Source organism: Dermacentor albipictus, chromosome 6 (genome assembly GCF_038994185.2).
Source record: "Dermacentor albipictus isolate Rhodes 1998 colony chromosome 6, USDA_Dalb.pri_finalv2, whole genome shotgun sequence".
Taxonomy (NCBI): Eukaryota; Metazoa; Arthropoda; class Arachnida; order Ixodida; family Ixodidae; genus Dermacentor; species Dermacentor albipictus.
The window spans coordinates 32,057,850-32,072,648 of NC_091826.1; the positions used below are offsets into that span (position 1 = coordinate 32,057,850).

Here is a 14,799-nt window from a genome sequence, read left to right on the forward strand (position 1 = left end):
TATGCCCCCACGGTGAGGCCGACTGGATTTCCGAGGCGCGGGGACAACGAAGTGACGGAAGGTCGGTACACGTTCTTCTTTGGGGAATTACATCCCCAAAAAATCAGGATAAGCGACCTCCTGTGAAAAAAAGAGCAATTCGTTTCATTCATAACTTGCCATACCCTCAATACGTACCGTGCTTATTTTCAATGGACCTTATATCTTAATGCTACACAACCTCATCCAGGTGGGGCTGCTACGTTTAGCAAAAAGCACCGGCTTCGCGATAACTTATTTACTGTGGTGGGCAGCGTGACAACGCTGGGTGACGCTTTTCGTGATAACCCTGGTCGTGTCCGCGCTCCCTAGGGGCACTTGTTTAAATTGCCGTCACGGTTACCTCTCTCGTGTTGCTGAAGCCGTTCGCGCTGCATTTTGATCGGCAGTGCCTGGACTGATTCGGAAAGGGCGAGGTGTGGACTTCACTGTGGGTTGCAGGAACTTTCTCACCCGGAACAAATATCTTGCAGCGCGAGCGTCTGCCACGCCTTCAGTTTGCTCTGTGGAAAGATATGTGGTCATAAAGATGACAGAAACCGTCAAGCGTGCTTCACCGCGTCAGCAATAAAATTCTCACAACGTTCAGATTGAGGTAGGCGCATAATTCAGTACAAGACACATACCTACGCAATTGGCACACGGACACATACCTACGCAATCGGCACAAAGACACATACCTACGCACAAAACTTTGGCGGAAAACGTGTAGTGCGTTCTTTGACGCCGTTGCACTCCTAAGAAAAGTTAATCGTCAAAGCTCGTGCTTGCGATCTTGCTTTATTACATTGATGAAACGCGCTTAGTGGTAAAATATAGGGAGCATTAAACATAAGAGTATCAAAATTTACACTTGCTTTGGCGACAATTATGTGTCAGGTTCAGACCAGCGTTGCAAAGGCATACGACATGTAATAGACAAAACTAAGCGCCAAATGCGAAACTGCTCTCAAATTGTTCATATTGCTGCCCTGCCACTGAGCCTACAATACATGAGGGAATCGAATACACTCAAAACGCGAGTAGAAATCACGAAATGTGCACATGATTTTGTCATTTGCACTGGCAGCTGTACACGCTATTGGTTTTTCGAGAAAAAACCTCAACGGCTTTGCGCATGTAACCGTGACTGAGTGCTTATCCGTAAGCTTCTTTCTGTAGTGCGATTCATCGAGAAAGTAGCCGCGGTTGATCGGACGGGGTGGCAGTGCATGTACAAAGTTTGTAAACCTTTCTCGCTGCTCACGTGACGGTTTTTCGACTCACCACGTGACACCATTGTCAGAAGACGTGCGAAACGCAAATACAACTCCGCCGACAGTTTCGCGCTTGCTTATCCTTTGCAAACTGCTCGGAAATCTATAATTTCACGATCGGATTGATCGCTCGTGTTTTTGAGGCCGTTCTGTGAACGAACGACAGAGCATTACGGCGTACGCGGCTTGCGGGATCAAGAGGTCACAGTTGGCGTCACGAAGGATCAGCCAATAGTAACACACGTGCCAACACAAACGCGAAACCACCCCGCCCACCTCGACAAGGCAGGACGAGACCGTTTATGCTAAACTCTTTCCACAAGGAAAGCACATGGCACTGCATGGTGTCGCAAGCGAAAAAAATTTGCTTGTCTACTCTACACCCACCATCTATACGAACTTAGATTTAGAGTCTGAGGGCACCGATGACGTGTGCGCGTACGTACGCACGCACGCACGCAAAGGCACACACATGCACAGACACACACCCTTCTATCAGCCAAGAACGACAGCAGCACCAATGCCGTGCTTCACTGGAAATTGAACGTGGCGCGATGGCGATAACGACGGCGTATATAGCATCATAACGCGGTGCAAGAACACCAACAAACACCATGGTACAAACAAGTTGCTTTTCTTATTTTCTTCTGCAAAGATTGACTCCGCAAAATAGGCCACACACGCTGTGTGACGAAGATGGACACACGCTGAGAATCGAGTTTATGAAGCCACGCAAAACGTTTCCCTTCTTTTTCGTTCTCTCTCTGTACATGAGCCCCTCAGGGCGTCGCTGTCACGTTTGCTTTACCTGCACTTCTGAATGTTTTGAAACCGACTGAGAAGAAATCCAATTTCACTGTGTCGTCTGGCATCTGTGCGTGAAATATGACACGTGCGAAGTGCCTGCGGGAAATGCACACATTAAAGGCACGTGCCAGCTTCAATGCGTATGCGTTTCTTTTATGCGTCTACGTGGTCTCGTTCTGTGTCTATGCTTTTCGCTCTCATTGTTTGTGTGTCTATGTATGTGTGGGTACCTACCTGCGTTGGTGCGTCCTCTCTCTATGTATGTGTTTGCGCCGTCACGTGTTTTGAGAAGGGGGTGATCACATTTCTAAGCGCCTGTTGCTGTCATAGTATAGGAGTTATTTGGAGCACGCGGAGGCGTCTTACGTGAATACTTAACTGCCGAGTTGGAATACGTTCCCTGTCTACCACCGCAACGGAGGCATACGGAGAGTTGTTGTGTCGTCTCTTTTCGTCCTTGTCCCTACCTAGCTCTGCTACGCCACTGAACGTTTTTTTTTTGTGTGTGTTTGTGTGTGTGTGCGTGTGTGTGTGTGCGTGTGTGTGCGTTAACACTTTCTTTGTTAGGTTGAGGATCCTGGCAATCCAGGAGTGCAGATTTTTGGGCTAGTTTGTTCGTTGCTTCAGTTGAAGTCGTAGCGCTGGATTGACACGGACAAGAGAGACGACAGGACGTGCGATGTCGTCTGTCGTCTTCCCTGTCCCTGTCAATCCAGCGCTATGACTTCCATTGATCCTGGCAAACCTTCAATTCGACATTCTCACAGCATTCATTACCATTACACACTGTACGCTTTTTATTTCTTTAGTTTTATTTGGATCGGGAGATGTGTTCAAGAAAGGCTTGATTTCAACAAAGCAGGCTTGACCTTGATCATGGCCTCTGAGATCGGACTGCGCGTGCTGTGACAATCGATCTCGCAGCCCGTACTTTAGTTTGCTCTAGTAATCGGTATACGGCAAATGTAGAAAAGGGAACGCGCAAGTGTCACATTTTCAACAGCGACAATAGTGTTCCTGTTTTTATTTCCAGTAAAAATTATCCCTTACGCTATAACATCCCTGCGACGGGCTAAATTTTCTGTCCTTGCTGATATTATGCTCGCCGGGGCAGCCCGACATCTGTCCTAGTTGTGACGTCATTCCTGTCAATTCGGTTTATTCGGTACTATCCTTTCGTACCATATTCAATCACGACACAAAAAATAAAATAAAGGTATTTCGTAGAACGTCAACCTGCGCGCTTCGCTTATATAATCCACATTTCATTTGTCGTTTTTGTCATCTTTTCTCGTATCTTGGGTATTTTGTGCTCCTCCCTGAAAATTCTCTTCACTTACATAAGTTTATTTCATTGAGCGTTAATTCGTTCGACCTTTCCTGTTTTCTTTTTCTCCTTTCATTTAAAAGAACGTAATATAGATCAGGCTGGAAATATAGCCTTTTTTATCCTGCATCACTTGCTTCATTTAGAGTGTCGCATTTCCAGAGTTCAGCTTCAAATTTCACGAATCACTTCTTCTATTGTCTGTTCCCTCCGATCGTTCTTCCCCGAGTTAATTTTTTCCGTGCTGTCGAAGCCAATGAATACAGCGAGGTTCGATACGCGAAGCGAGTATACATTTTAGCTTTTTTGAACTTCTAGTGACGTCACTGACTGTCCATCGGCCTTGCGTAAGACAATGATCGATCCAAACTTAAACGAAGCAGGAAGATGAAGAAACTCGCAATTCTTTTTTTTTTTCGTTGCACATGAACTCTACAGGACAACGACACATAAAATGAAGAAGACAGCGAGAGAAAGTTTGCAGATTTTCAATTTTCTTTTCAGTCTACTTTAAAAAGACACTAAAGAGGAAGATAACTCTGTATTAATAAATTATCCTTCTAAACTTGCAAGAAAACACCACTCTTTTCGTTAGAGAAGTCATGGTAAGTGAGAGGGGACGTAAGACTGAAATGAGAGTGACGAAGTTACTTTTAAGTTTGCGCATCAGCTGAGTGCTACCTTTCAATAGAATAAGCGCCAAAAAGTGACAGCACACAAGAGGAAAAACAGACAGGACAAGGCGCTTCCTTTTTTGGCGCTTATTATTTTTGGCGCTTATTCTATTGAAAGCTATGCACCAACTAGCCCCACAACGTGTTTTACTGCTGAGTGCTACGCACTAGATTTTCACGGTATCGGCTAGGGACATTAAAAATTTTTTTAGCGGTAACAATGAAATATGTTGTGTTCTAGTGGAACCAAAGCATGAAAATAAGTTCTAAAAGCTTTTATTGATTAAGAAGGACCCAATTTTGTAATATAGCCGCTGAAAAGTGTTCACAAAACATATCAACAATGAGCACCAGCAGTGGTTCTCGTAACAAAAACTGCAGGCTTCGTCGTTTCCTGCTTGGCACATGCGCTGGTCACATTCATGCCTCTATGAAAATTGGAATGCACCATCTAACCGTGTAAAAGGACAAAGAAGGAAACGCACAGGACAGGCGCGGATGTCCTGTATGTTTCCTTCTTTGTCCTTTGTTGTTTGCGCGGTTACATGATGCATTCCAATATCGACCACCACCTAGGCCGCCTCTCCCTGTTAAATATGTCACCCTTTCTGAAAATGTTGCCTGTTTTTTTACATTTTTTTCTTGTTCAGGAACGCACGCTGATATTTTCAAAGTGGCATTGCTGTTAGATGTCCTGTTAGCAATACACCCCGACACTCAGCAAAATCGTTGAGTTGGTGCATTCTTTTCGTGACGTGCACTGTACACTCCGCCTTCGGTGGGCCTAATGAATTCCGGGCAAAGCTTATTGAGTGTATATTCCACCTACATGCAGTACAGAATGTAAAAAAGAGATTTCGAATTATGCCCCGTGTGCGTAAATGAAAACACGTATTTCGCAGCTCGCCCACATTGCCATACAAAGCTCGGTTTGTCATTTTCTAGTAAAACTTGCCCTGGACGAAAATGCTATTCTGCGCTATATCGATAGGGTGGCAAGATGCAGCGCAAGTCTTCCATTGTTACCGAAGCATTCAGACCTTAATTTATATGGTCATAATGCGGCTGACAAAAAAAATGTGAATTTCAAATTGTACGTGAACCAGTCAGCAGGCACCAAAAATGTTCAAGGGCTGATTTTTTTGCCGCACCTACGTCTCTGTATAGGCTAAGCAAGGTCATGCTTTTTCTGTGACAGCAAAAAAGAGTAGCTAAAGTATCGTATTGGTCCCCGTTAGAGAGAAGGTGCGTAGTAGGACAATGGGGTAAATCACCGCGATAAGTCAAAATCTAGTGCATCAAACAAAACCAAATTTTCGAAATGCTTATGCCCAAAAAGGTTGTAGCCGGTTCTTTAGGTACGGCAGAAATGTGACCCCTTTTCGTTTCCCTTTCAGCCGTTATCTAGGAGAACACTGTGGTTTATCTGCAAGCAAAACAGAAGCACACCGAGGCACTTCAGCGTTCAAATGTTCAATGCAAAGTTTCTGTGTGTGAGGAGTACAAGGAAATTTTGTTGACTCGTTTCCCTCGTTCGTGGAGTAACAATACGGTTACCTTTAAGTGGCAGCTCGATGGACAAAACTGTTACCTATATACAGCATTTCGCTTAGTTTAAGAAGAAGCGTTTAATATTTCATTTAGTATGTGTTTTCTCAGCATACAAGATAAATAAACCAATACAAACATCCTACTATGCCGATTTGTTTGTATCTTGCCAGGTAAAGGGTTAATGAACCGATACTGTGGGGTATACTGTGGGGATACTGTGTGTGGGATACTGTGGGGTATACTGTGGGTAGTGAAAGTATGCGACCGGTTTCGTAGTTCGCTCCCATCAAAATACGAAGCTGTCGTGGCTGCCAAAGAGTCGGACAGTGCTCTCTCACATCGCCTTCTGTCCTTCCTCTGTGAATTGAGCGGGAAATAGGGCTTTTTTTCTGGAACGATAAGTGTCATCGGTTTCGATATTCAAGAAGCGTCGCATTATCATTCGAGAAGGCAAGGAGCACGTCGCTTTATATGTCTCTAGAAAAGTTACAAGAGTGCTTAAATTGGAATTTTTCATCAAACTGAGACCGTGTTTGCGTGCTCCAGAGTTGCTGATAACGTGGCCCAAGATCCGTATTCTACTCGACGAAAAGCTGACTGTTGACCTAGTAGTTGGTTTTCCATAATTGAAGTAGTAACTCAACGCGATAAAAACCACCGAGACAAGAAAAGTGGACAAAGACAAGCGCCGAACAGCTGGTCTTTGTGCAGCCTTGTCCCTGTGGTTTTTATTGCGCTAAGTTACTATACCAAGAACCTCAGCTCGTTGTAAGCGAAGCGTCACTTTACGGCTTCAGAGTGAGCCCTGCTAAACCACTTTATGCATGGTTCTTGAAAGTGGTGACCTTCCAGTGCATATATGAACTTCTGGTTTTGTTTCGTCCAATCATTTGAAAATAATGTGAGTCTCGCAAAATAAAAAAAAAATAAAAGTGGAGTTTCTGACGTGCAGGCTCACCTCATTTTTCGAAGCTTTTGGACCGCCCTGGCTGGTGTTTTCACTCAGACAACGAAGGATGGTAGCACAAGGCTATGGAACGTCGCTTCCTGGTAAGTTAAATATAGGGTACCATTGCTGAACGGTATGGCTGTTCTAGATGAATGCACAGCTATTCTAGATGAATGCACGTCACAGCTAAAATTGCCGGGAAGGTCTGTCACAGAAAGCAAATCTAAAAAGAAATACCACAACTAGAGCTCCTAGTTCGCTCTCCAGAATCAACGAAGTCGACAGGTAATTGAATGTTACTTAAACAAATGTACATGGCGTTCACTAAATGCGCAGGGGTCATGGTAGCTGTACTGTTACTTAAAGAAAAGCAAATTGCTAACATAGTGAAGGAATTGAAAATTGACGCAAGATCAAGAATGAAAAAAGAAAACAGATAGTTTCAGTGAAGACGCATGACACGAAGACAGTGATCGGCTAACGTGAATGGCAATGATGCGCAGATAACCGTGAAGTCATAATGAGACCTAAAGAAACAATGCGATGCGAATCGACGGCTTCGCGAAATAATGAACGGAGAATTCGCTAGCTTTCTTTGCTCAGAAAAGAACGGTTAGGGCAGGTAAACCATTACAGGGGGATACTTGTTCTTGTTCCCCCAGTGAAATAGCGCAGCCCACTTTGGGAGATGGGCCATGAATAGGGCGGTGAAAAAACTGTTATGAATTTTTTTTAAATAAGTTAAGGTGAAATGAATAGAGTATTTTGCAAATTGGACTTAAGGTGTCTACTGCTACGTATATGAATAACCAATCATCTATTACACAAAGAAGGATTATGTGAGCATAATAAGTATTAAGAAGAATTAGAGCATGCCGTTCTTTTTGTTTCACGCAGAAAGATGCAGAAGGCTTCACAAGTTGTTCCTGCGGCTGTAACCCAGTGCGGCAGCCCCAAAGGAGAGAATTACAGGAAGAGTCAAATTCTAGCCAAGCTTTTGGAAAGGTTCTTCAAAAAATCTTTTCCGTTGAATAATGAAACGGCGGCACGTCAAAAAGAAGTATTGCGGGGATACTTTCGCAGGTAATGTCTTGTTTTTTTTTCTTGTTTTCCGCATCCACTTAACACACATTATTTCCAATGTAGAACTGACTGATGTTGCTTACGTATCGCTTCAGGCGAGCGGCCGTGAACACAATCTTTGGAGAAATTTCTCTGCCAAATTTGGCGATGAGAAATAGCGTCCCCAGATCTCGTCACCGAGCAAAATGTAGAGGCGCGTGCTAACTGCGAATGTTCCGCCTTTCTTTTTTTCGTCTGCTAGAAATGCCACGGCTGACCGAGACATAAGGCACTGTAAGACCGGAATCTATTTTCCCAGCAGAAATGAGCACCCCACACGCACAAAGAGAATGAATTCCTTGCTTTGACATGGGACGAAAATGGATCCTCAGCTCCAGTTCCAGACGTTCTCGTTTTTATTTATGAAATCACTTTCATAGCGAGGCCCACGGTTTGCTGGATCGCGGTATTGCGTCATAGCCCCGTTACGTAAAGCGCCTGGAGCAAACGTGGGCCTGATGTCGCAAGTACAGCATAGTCGGCTTACCACAGTCGTCTGTTTTAGACTATAGCTCTTGTTCGAGGGTATGGCACGTGGACGACGCATTTGGGCAACAAATATCATGTAGATTTTTTGTGTTTCTTGGAGCAGCATATCATCGCCACTCGGCGTAGTAATCTCGGCGTGACACAGGGTTGTTTATAAGTTGCTGTCAAGTGGGTGGGCGTGCAGAATGGGCTCTTGTCGCGGGAAGTACTTCTCGGGGGTTGGTGGTGATCCACTTTTCGCGATAAGAAATGCAAGAAGGCAATAAGCGTTAGGGGTCCCTCGGTGCGCATTTTATAGGCTCTTGGCGATATTATCGGTGGTCTGGCAGAAACGTAAGACAGAGGAACCATTTACGTGCACACAAAGCGTATTCCTGAACTGTGTCCTTCCAGAAAGCATTTACCGCTTCAGCACTGCCATTCCCCTCCCACCCCCCCCCCCCCCCAAAAAAAAACAAGGTATGCAAATTCGCACGCGTTATTCTTCTTGCTTATGTAATATTTGCATTAAACATGAATTCAGAAAATAAAAAAAAATTCATTGCGATATCAGGGCGCAAACTACTGCTTGCGCTACATTGTCTTGGAGGTACAGTGAAACGCAATCTGTGTATATCAAGTGCTGCCACTTTCTAAAATAATTTTCCTCTTTTCTGCCCTTGTTCCCATTAGGTAAAAGTATTAGGTAAAAGTGCTTGGCACTCATAATTTATGTGCCAATCTAATTAGAATATTTTACACCCCTTTTAGTGCGCATCAGGCGACCCCTTTCACAAATCCAACTGCGTGTTTATGTGTTCTATTCTGCTGGTTATCGTGCAAATAAGCTATCTTGTCCTGTTCTGTGTTGAATAGTAGTTACATAAGATTTCTATAATTCCTTCTGCATAGACGTCACATACGTAGCTATATCCTAACAAAGTAAACGATTTGCTTGAAAGACGGTATTACCCGCTGTGGATGCTCAGTGGCTATGGTGTTGGGCTGCTGAGCAGGAGGTCGCGGGATGGAATCCCGGCCATGGTGGCCGCATTTCGATGGGGGCGAAATGTCAAAACACTCGTGTACTTAGATTTAGGTGCTCGTTAAAGATGCCCAGGTGGTCGACATTTCCGGAGTCCTCCACTACGGCGTGCCTCATAATCAGAAGGTGGTTTTGGCATGTAAAACCCCATAATTAATTTTTTTAAAGTCGGTTTTCTTTATTTTCAATATCGAGTGGAAGCGCACAGAAATCACGCCATCGCTGACACGGGTCCAACGTAAGGTACCGGGGAAAGAGAAAAAAAATTTACCATTGGAGCAATGGTAAAAAAAAAAGTGATTGGTTGGCTGGTTGTTTCTCAGTGAACTGGTCCAACCCACTCGAGGGGGGGGGGGGGGGGGTGTAGGAGTAGGGACGATCGGCCATGGATCGGCTGATGAAAAGGCATAATATGTAATCCTTATTTTGAGGAATATAAATATAACCAAAACTGATAACAGGAACTTGTGAAACGCAATATCACGTGATACACGCAGATACCAAATATGCTATCTGCATATTACAGAAAATAAACTGTGCCTTTCGCTGGCTCTTTTTTCTTTCAGGGGGATAGGTTCTCATCATTTTAAAAGTTTGACCTAAGAAATAGACCTCAGAGTTTTTCTATTGCAGCGCGGGGACCTGAAAAACCTATTTGCACGCAAATATTGAAACATCCTCCTCCGAGATTCCACTTCGTAGCAAAATATTGTTTTTTTTTTTTCACGACGCGGTGGGCTCCGATACGGGCGTGAGGCATTTTGTTTTATATCATTTTGCACATGGGACCTCATGGTAAAGCGCTAGCGGTGACACAAGTTTACCTTCTCGCTTCTGGAATCTCATTTCCTCAAGTCTTTTTCGTCGTCGTAGTAGTCGTCTTGCGGAAATTCTTGCGCGGCGAGAGACAACAAACATCGGCATAACCAATTCAGTAAAGCTTTCTGATGAGGATCAAACGCAACGCACGTTATACAAATCTAAAAAAAAGGAGGTAATAAAACTGGAAAGTTAACTCGCATCTCAAGAGTTTGCCATTCCGGTCGGACTGTAATCTTCGTTGACAACACACCAACTCATTTTCCGAATTATAGTGGTAATAGCAAACAGACAACCAAATTACCTAAAGGCTTCAGCAAGAATTGAGCCCAAGAACTAGGGAGTTGACGAAATATAAACACCGGCTAAACTTTGTACTGCAAAAACACCAGCGGTATCGGTTGGAAGCGCTTTTGGTCTAAGTTTACAGTTCACGTGCATGCATTTTAAACAGGGCGCTTTTTAATACTACACGATTTCTTTCTTTAATTAACAAAACTGTGAGCGTAGGGGATGTGGTGTTCTTTGTAGGGAACTTTCTCGCTGATGCATACATACTTTGTCAGTAATAACATGGATATGAGAAGGTTAGTAAAAAAAATGTTAATCAACTTTTTTTTAAGAGCCTGGAAGCAGCAGCTTATAGGGGAGACTTCGACGTAGCCTCATTTTAATGTGCCCCTAACTTTTTTCTCAGTTACTTCGGAGGTCGCCTAATTCGATATGTTCATCATCGAATTTCACGCTTTATTGCTCAATCCTGCAATTTCATTGCTCAACCCGAGCAATAGCCATATCGTGCACGGGTGCCACAGCTATACCTCATACGGAAGCGCCCCTTGACGAAGTCTGAGACGAAGTTTAAATGATGGCGCGCTGCAGGAAATACTAATGTCGCACGTCGCGGGAGGTGCTTGACAAGCGAAACGTGCCGTACCAGTATCGGCCGCAACTGGCCGCGACTTTAAATTTGAAACTTTCATTTTCGGCACTGGGCATTTCCGCCTCCTGTATTGATTAGCCGGGCCACCTTTTTGGCACTTACGCCGTGCTCGGTTTTTCAATGCTTCCTGCATTGAGCATTGATATTCGATGATGAATTTTTTTGAAATATAGATGCGATTCTCATTATTTAAAAAAAAAGCGTTGCTGCGTAAAGAATTAAGCCAATGAATACGCGCAAAGTGCCTCGAGCGGCCAGTGGTGCGGCAATCTTCCGTGCTTTCGTGGGCTTCTTTCATGCTCGGAAAAACACTTTTATGTAACACGTATCGGGCAACTGAAATCTGTATCGGGAGTTTTTCATGTCGCTCTACAGTTTTTCCCACTGACACTTCTAATCTAATTAGAATATTTGAGATGTTTATTAATTGAATACAACTAATTATCTAATTTCGCGGAATGAAAGAAAAATAGTTTAGGTATCTCCAAGCGACGGCAAGCAACATTACCTTTCTTATTTCCAGGTACGTGGCATATGCATGTTTTTAAAATATGGCTAAAGTCAGCTGGGACACCTTGTTTATCAAGCAGTATATAGTTACTCTTATCAGTTCGTCGAAAACTGCGTCCTGCTGTCAAGGACGCAGGCCTCGCTTATGGTCTTGTTGAGTGAGAATGACATTGCGTTTTATTATTGATCTCCATACTATTGGGCGATTTCTGTTATTTATTTTTTAGGATACTCACCATCTCCAATGACGGGTATCATTACGACACGCCTATCACAACTCCCACGTGCGCCTACCTAGAGAACAAAGTATTATTCAAAGTTCAGCATGTGGCTCAATAATGGCTCCCTAATTTTTGGATTCGAGGACGTTATTCCTGGCTTATGAAACGGTGGTAGCATTTCAAAAGACCATGTTACATGTGTAGGGGTGAACGTCCCAGCGCCGTCTCAAACCTGGTTGCGAAGCTCGTGCGCATTCAACGACTTGAATACGTCTCCGCGCACTCGAGCCGGCCGGTCTTTGTTGCCCAATGTCATTATTTCGACGCCAGAAATCTGCTATTACTTTACGTTATCCATCTGCTTGTTCTAAGTGTTCAAAAGGGACATATCTCAAAGGCTCGACTATTGATAAAGCTGCTACAGGATTCCGTTACCTGGAATTAAACAGTGCTGTCGTGTTTTTTATAATAATAATAATAATAATAATAATAATAATAATAATAATAATAATAATAATTCAAAAAAAGTTATTTAACGTGTCCAGGAACAACCATAAGGCCTCATTCCCGGCACACACATACGCACTAAAAAAGAAATAAGAAGTGCAGGGGATTTAAGTAAAAAATTCAGGCAGAAACTCCTCTGGTATCTATGTACGTATGCGTAAGCAGTGTACCACTTGCTCATCTTCACTCAGTTCGCTGGGTGGCATTATCAATGTTTCGGAACTTGATCCTACCAGAACAAACACTCGTTGGTCGGTAGCTTACCGTATTCGATGGCGAGCATAAGGCAGGTTTAATTAATATAGATTTCATTGTGGCGCTCGAAGACGCGACCATTGTTGTTAATTATTGCAAGTAAATTAGCAACAGGTAATTACAAGTATTCATTGAGGCATCAAGCCTTCTACAATTGATGGAAGTTGAACGCACGACCTTTAGTGTTAATTGAAGTGAATTAGGGTTTACTCCATGGTGCTATTGCAAAACCATACCTCTACATTTGCTGAAGGAAGTATGCAGTGCTTTAGTGATAGTGCGGATACTGCTTTTAAACTTGTTCTTTATTGAAACATACGCTGTTCTGAGTGCTTTGTGCGATTTTAATGAATGTATGCGTGGTTCGCTTCACTTTTGTGAGCGCTTGAAGCCTTTGCCTTACGTGGGTAAGGGCCATTGCATTTTTGCTCGCTTACGGGAATATTAATCATTCAATGTTTTACGTGACAGTTATTTTTCTCGATGGGTAGGTATAGAAATGCTTACGCATTTAAGAAAGTTAGTGAAGTACGTTTCACTTCTAGAACGCAGGTTACGCGCAAGTGCATGGGTTCGATTCCCTTTTTGTGCATCGCACTTAGAATGCTTCAAAATGCTTTGATTGTGTGCGAGTGTGGCTGTTTTTCAAGGCCTATTTTTATTTCGTACGTCTTATGTCCGTTTTTCGATTTCTATAAAGTCTGAAACGCCATTACGAAAGATGGTAAGTCACTGTAAAGGAAATCCACAGACATTTTTATTTCAAGCAATTTGGTAATGTACTATGCACACGTTCAATTTCTCCTCCTTCTTTATTCCTCTTAAGGAGTCTCCTGGGCGTACCAAGCCCACGCCTTTTGCCGGACTTGTTCAGCTCGTGCCCGGCGCTTGGCGGCGGCGACTTCGGAGTCGGTCGACTCTCGCTGAGCTTGCCGTCGCTTGCGTCGCTGCTCCGTCCTTCTCTCTCAACGCTTGGCCTCTCGATCACGAGACGAACCCGGTAAGTCCACAGCTCACACAAAACCCGTAGCGACTGCCAGAGGAGGTCAACCCAGCGCGCCTCCACCTACCCTCCTCCTCCGCAACGCTTCGCCTCCTTTCTCCTTTCCGACTTCGGAGTCGGTCAACTCTCACTGAGCCTGCCGTCGCTTGCGTCACTTCTCCGTCCTTCTCTCTCAACGCATGGTCTATCCCGAGACGAACCCGGTAAGTCCACAGCGCACACAAAACCCGTAGCGACTGCCAGAGGAGGTCAACCCAGCGCGCCTCCACCTACCCTTCTCTTCCGCAACGCTTCGCCTTCTTTCTGCTTTGCCGCTTCGCTCAACGCAACCTAGACTTTCGTCTGGGTGGCGTTGGTGTGCCGCACTTTCCTCGGCGCGCAAGCTTACCTTCTCCACCTTCAAACGCCTTCCCCCTCTGGCGCTCGCTTCTCTCGTGGCGACGTACATAATCTTGCCGATTCCTCAGGCGAGGCAGGTATGCTTGCGCGTAGAAAACCAATAAAAAGAAGTTTCAAAACAAGGGTGTTCATACAACAAGGCGCAAATTGACTACAACAGAAAAAGGGTGTACAATGGTAGTTGAATAAAATAATAATAATAGTAATAATAGTTCATTTTTCTGGCCAGGAAGAACACGGTGGCCTGGGAGCTGGTGCACAGAAAAACAATTAAAAGACGTAGAGAATCTAAATCAACTGCGGCTGAGTGACGGGATAAAAAAATTGAATGAGAAAAAAAAAGCTGCAGAAACAGCCAGATGATCAAAAACAATACAGCATGAACACATAATTGCGCGACGGAGAACACCTAAGGAAGAAGAGCGCGACTATCAAAAGTCAGGAGAGGGTAGCAGCTAGTACGCAGGCTCAAAAGAAAGTGCGAAGCTCTGAGCAGAAAGAAGACAACGCGTTTTGAGATATTTATACTTGAGTTGCGTCCTTCTGAGACACTTTGACACATTACACGGTACATTGCCTTTCATCCTGCTTAATACTCTCAGGGAAGCGATTATGCAACATATTTATTTAGTACGTGAGGCCAGGTACCATACGGAGATGTGCGGGAGTGGTTCAGCTTAATCCTTGCCATTAGCTCTCGTGGCATTGGCCACTAATTTGATACCGACCGTTGCATCGTCATACACAGCGAGAAGCACCTGTGAAAGTGCGTTCTGAATGCCATAATATAACACGGAAATATAGAACGTAGCACGAACATGCCAAGCCACCACGCCTTGTTAAATCTGCATCACTGTCTTTGTCACCGCCATGTTTTCAAGAGGTTGCAAATAGAAATCATCGT

The 14,799-nt window shown here is 44.1% G+C and overlaps 1 long non-coding RNA gene across 2 annotated transcripts in view; it reads left to right on the top strand.

The window, feature by feature from the left end:
• Positions 1 to 14,799, top strand: part of LOC139060931 (uncharacterized) — a 48,239-nt gene that overhangs the window by 10,659 nt on the left and 22,781 nt on the right. For both annotated transcript variants that reach the window (XR_011515113.1, XR_011515114.1), the window contains exons 2-4: positions 6,607 to 6,704; positions 7,501 to 7,686; positions 13,320 to 13,493. This is a non-coding gene — a long non-coding RNA (uncharacterized lncRNA). The remainder of the gene's footprint in view (positions 1 to 6,606; positions 6,705 to 7,500; positions 7,687 to 13,319; positions 13,494 to 14,799) is intronic.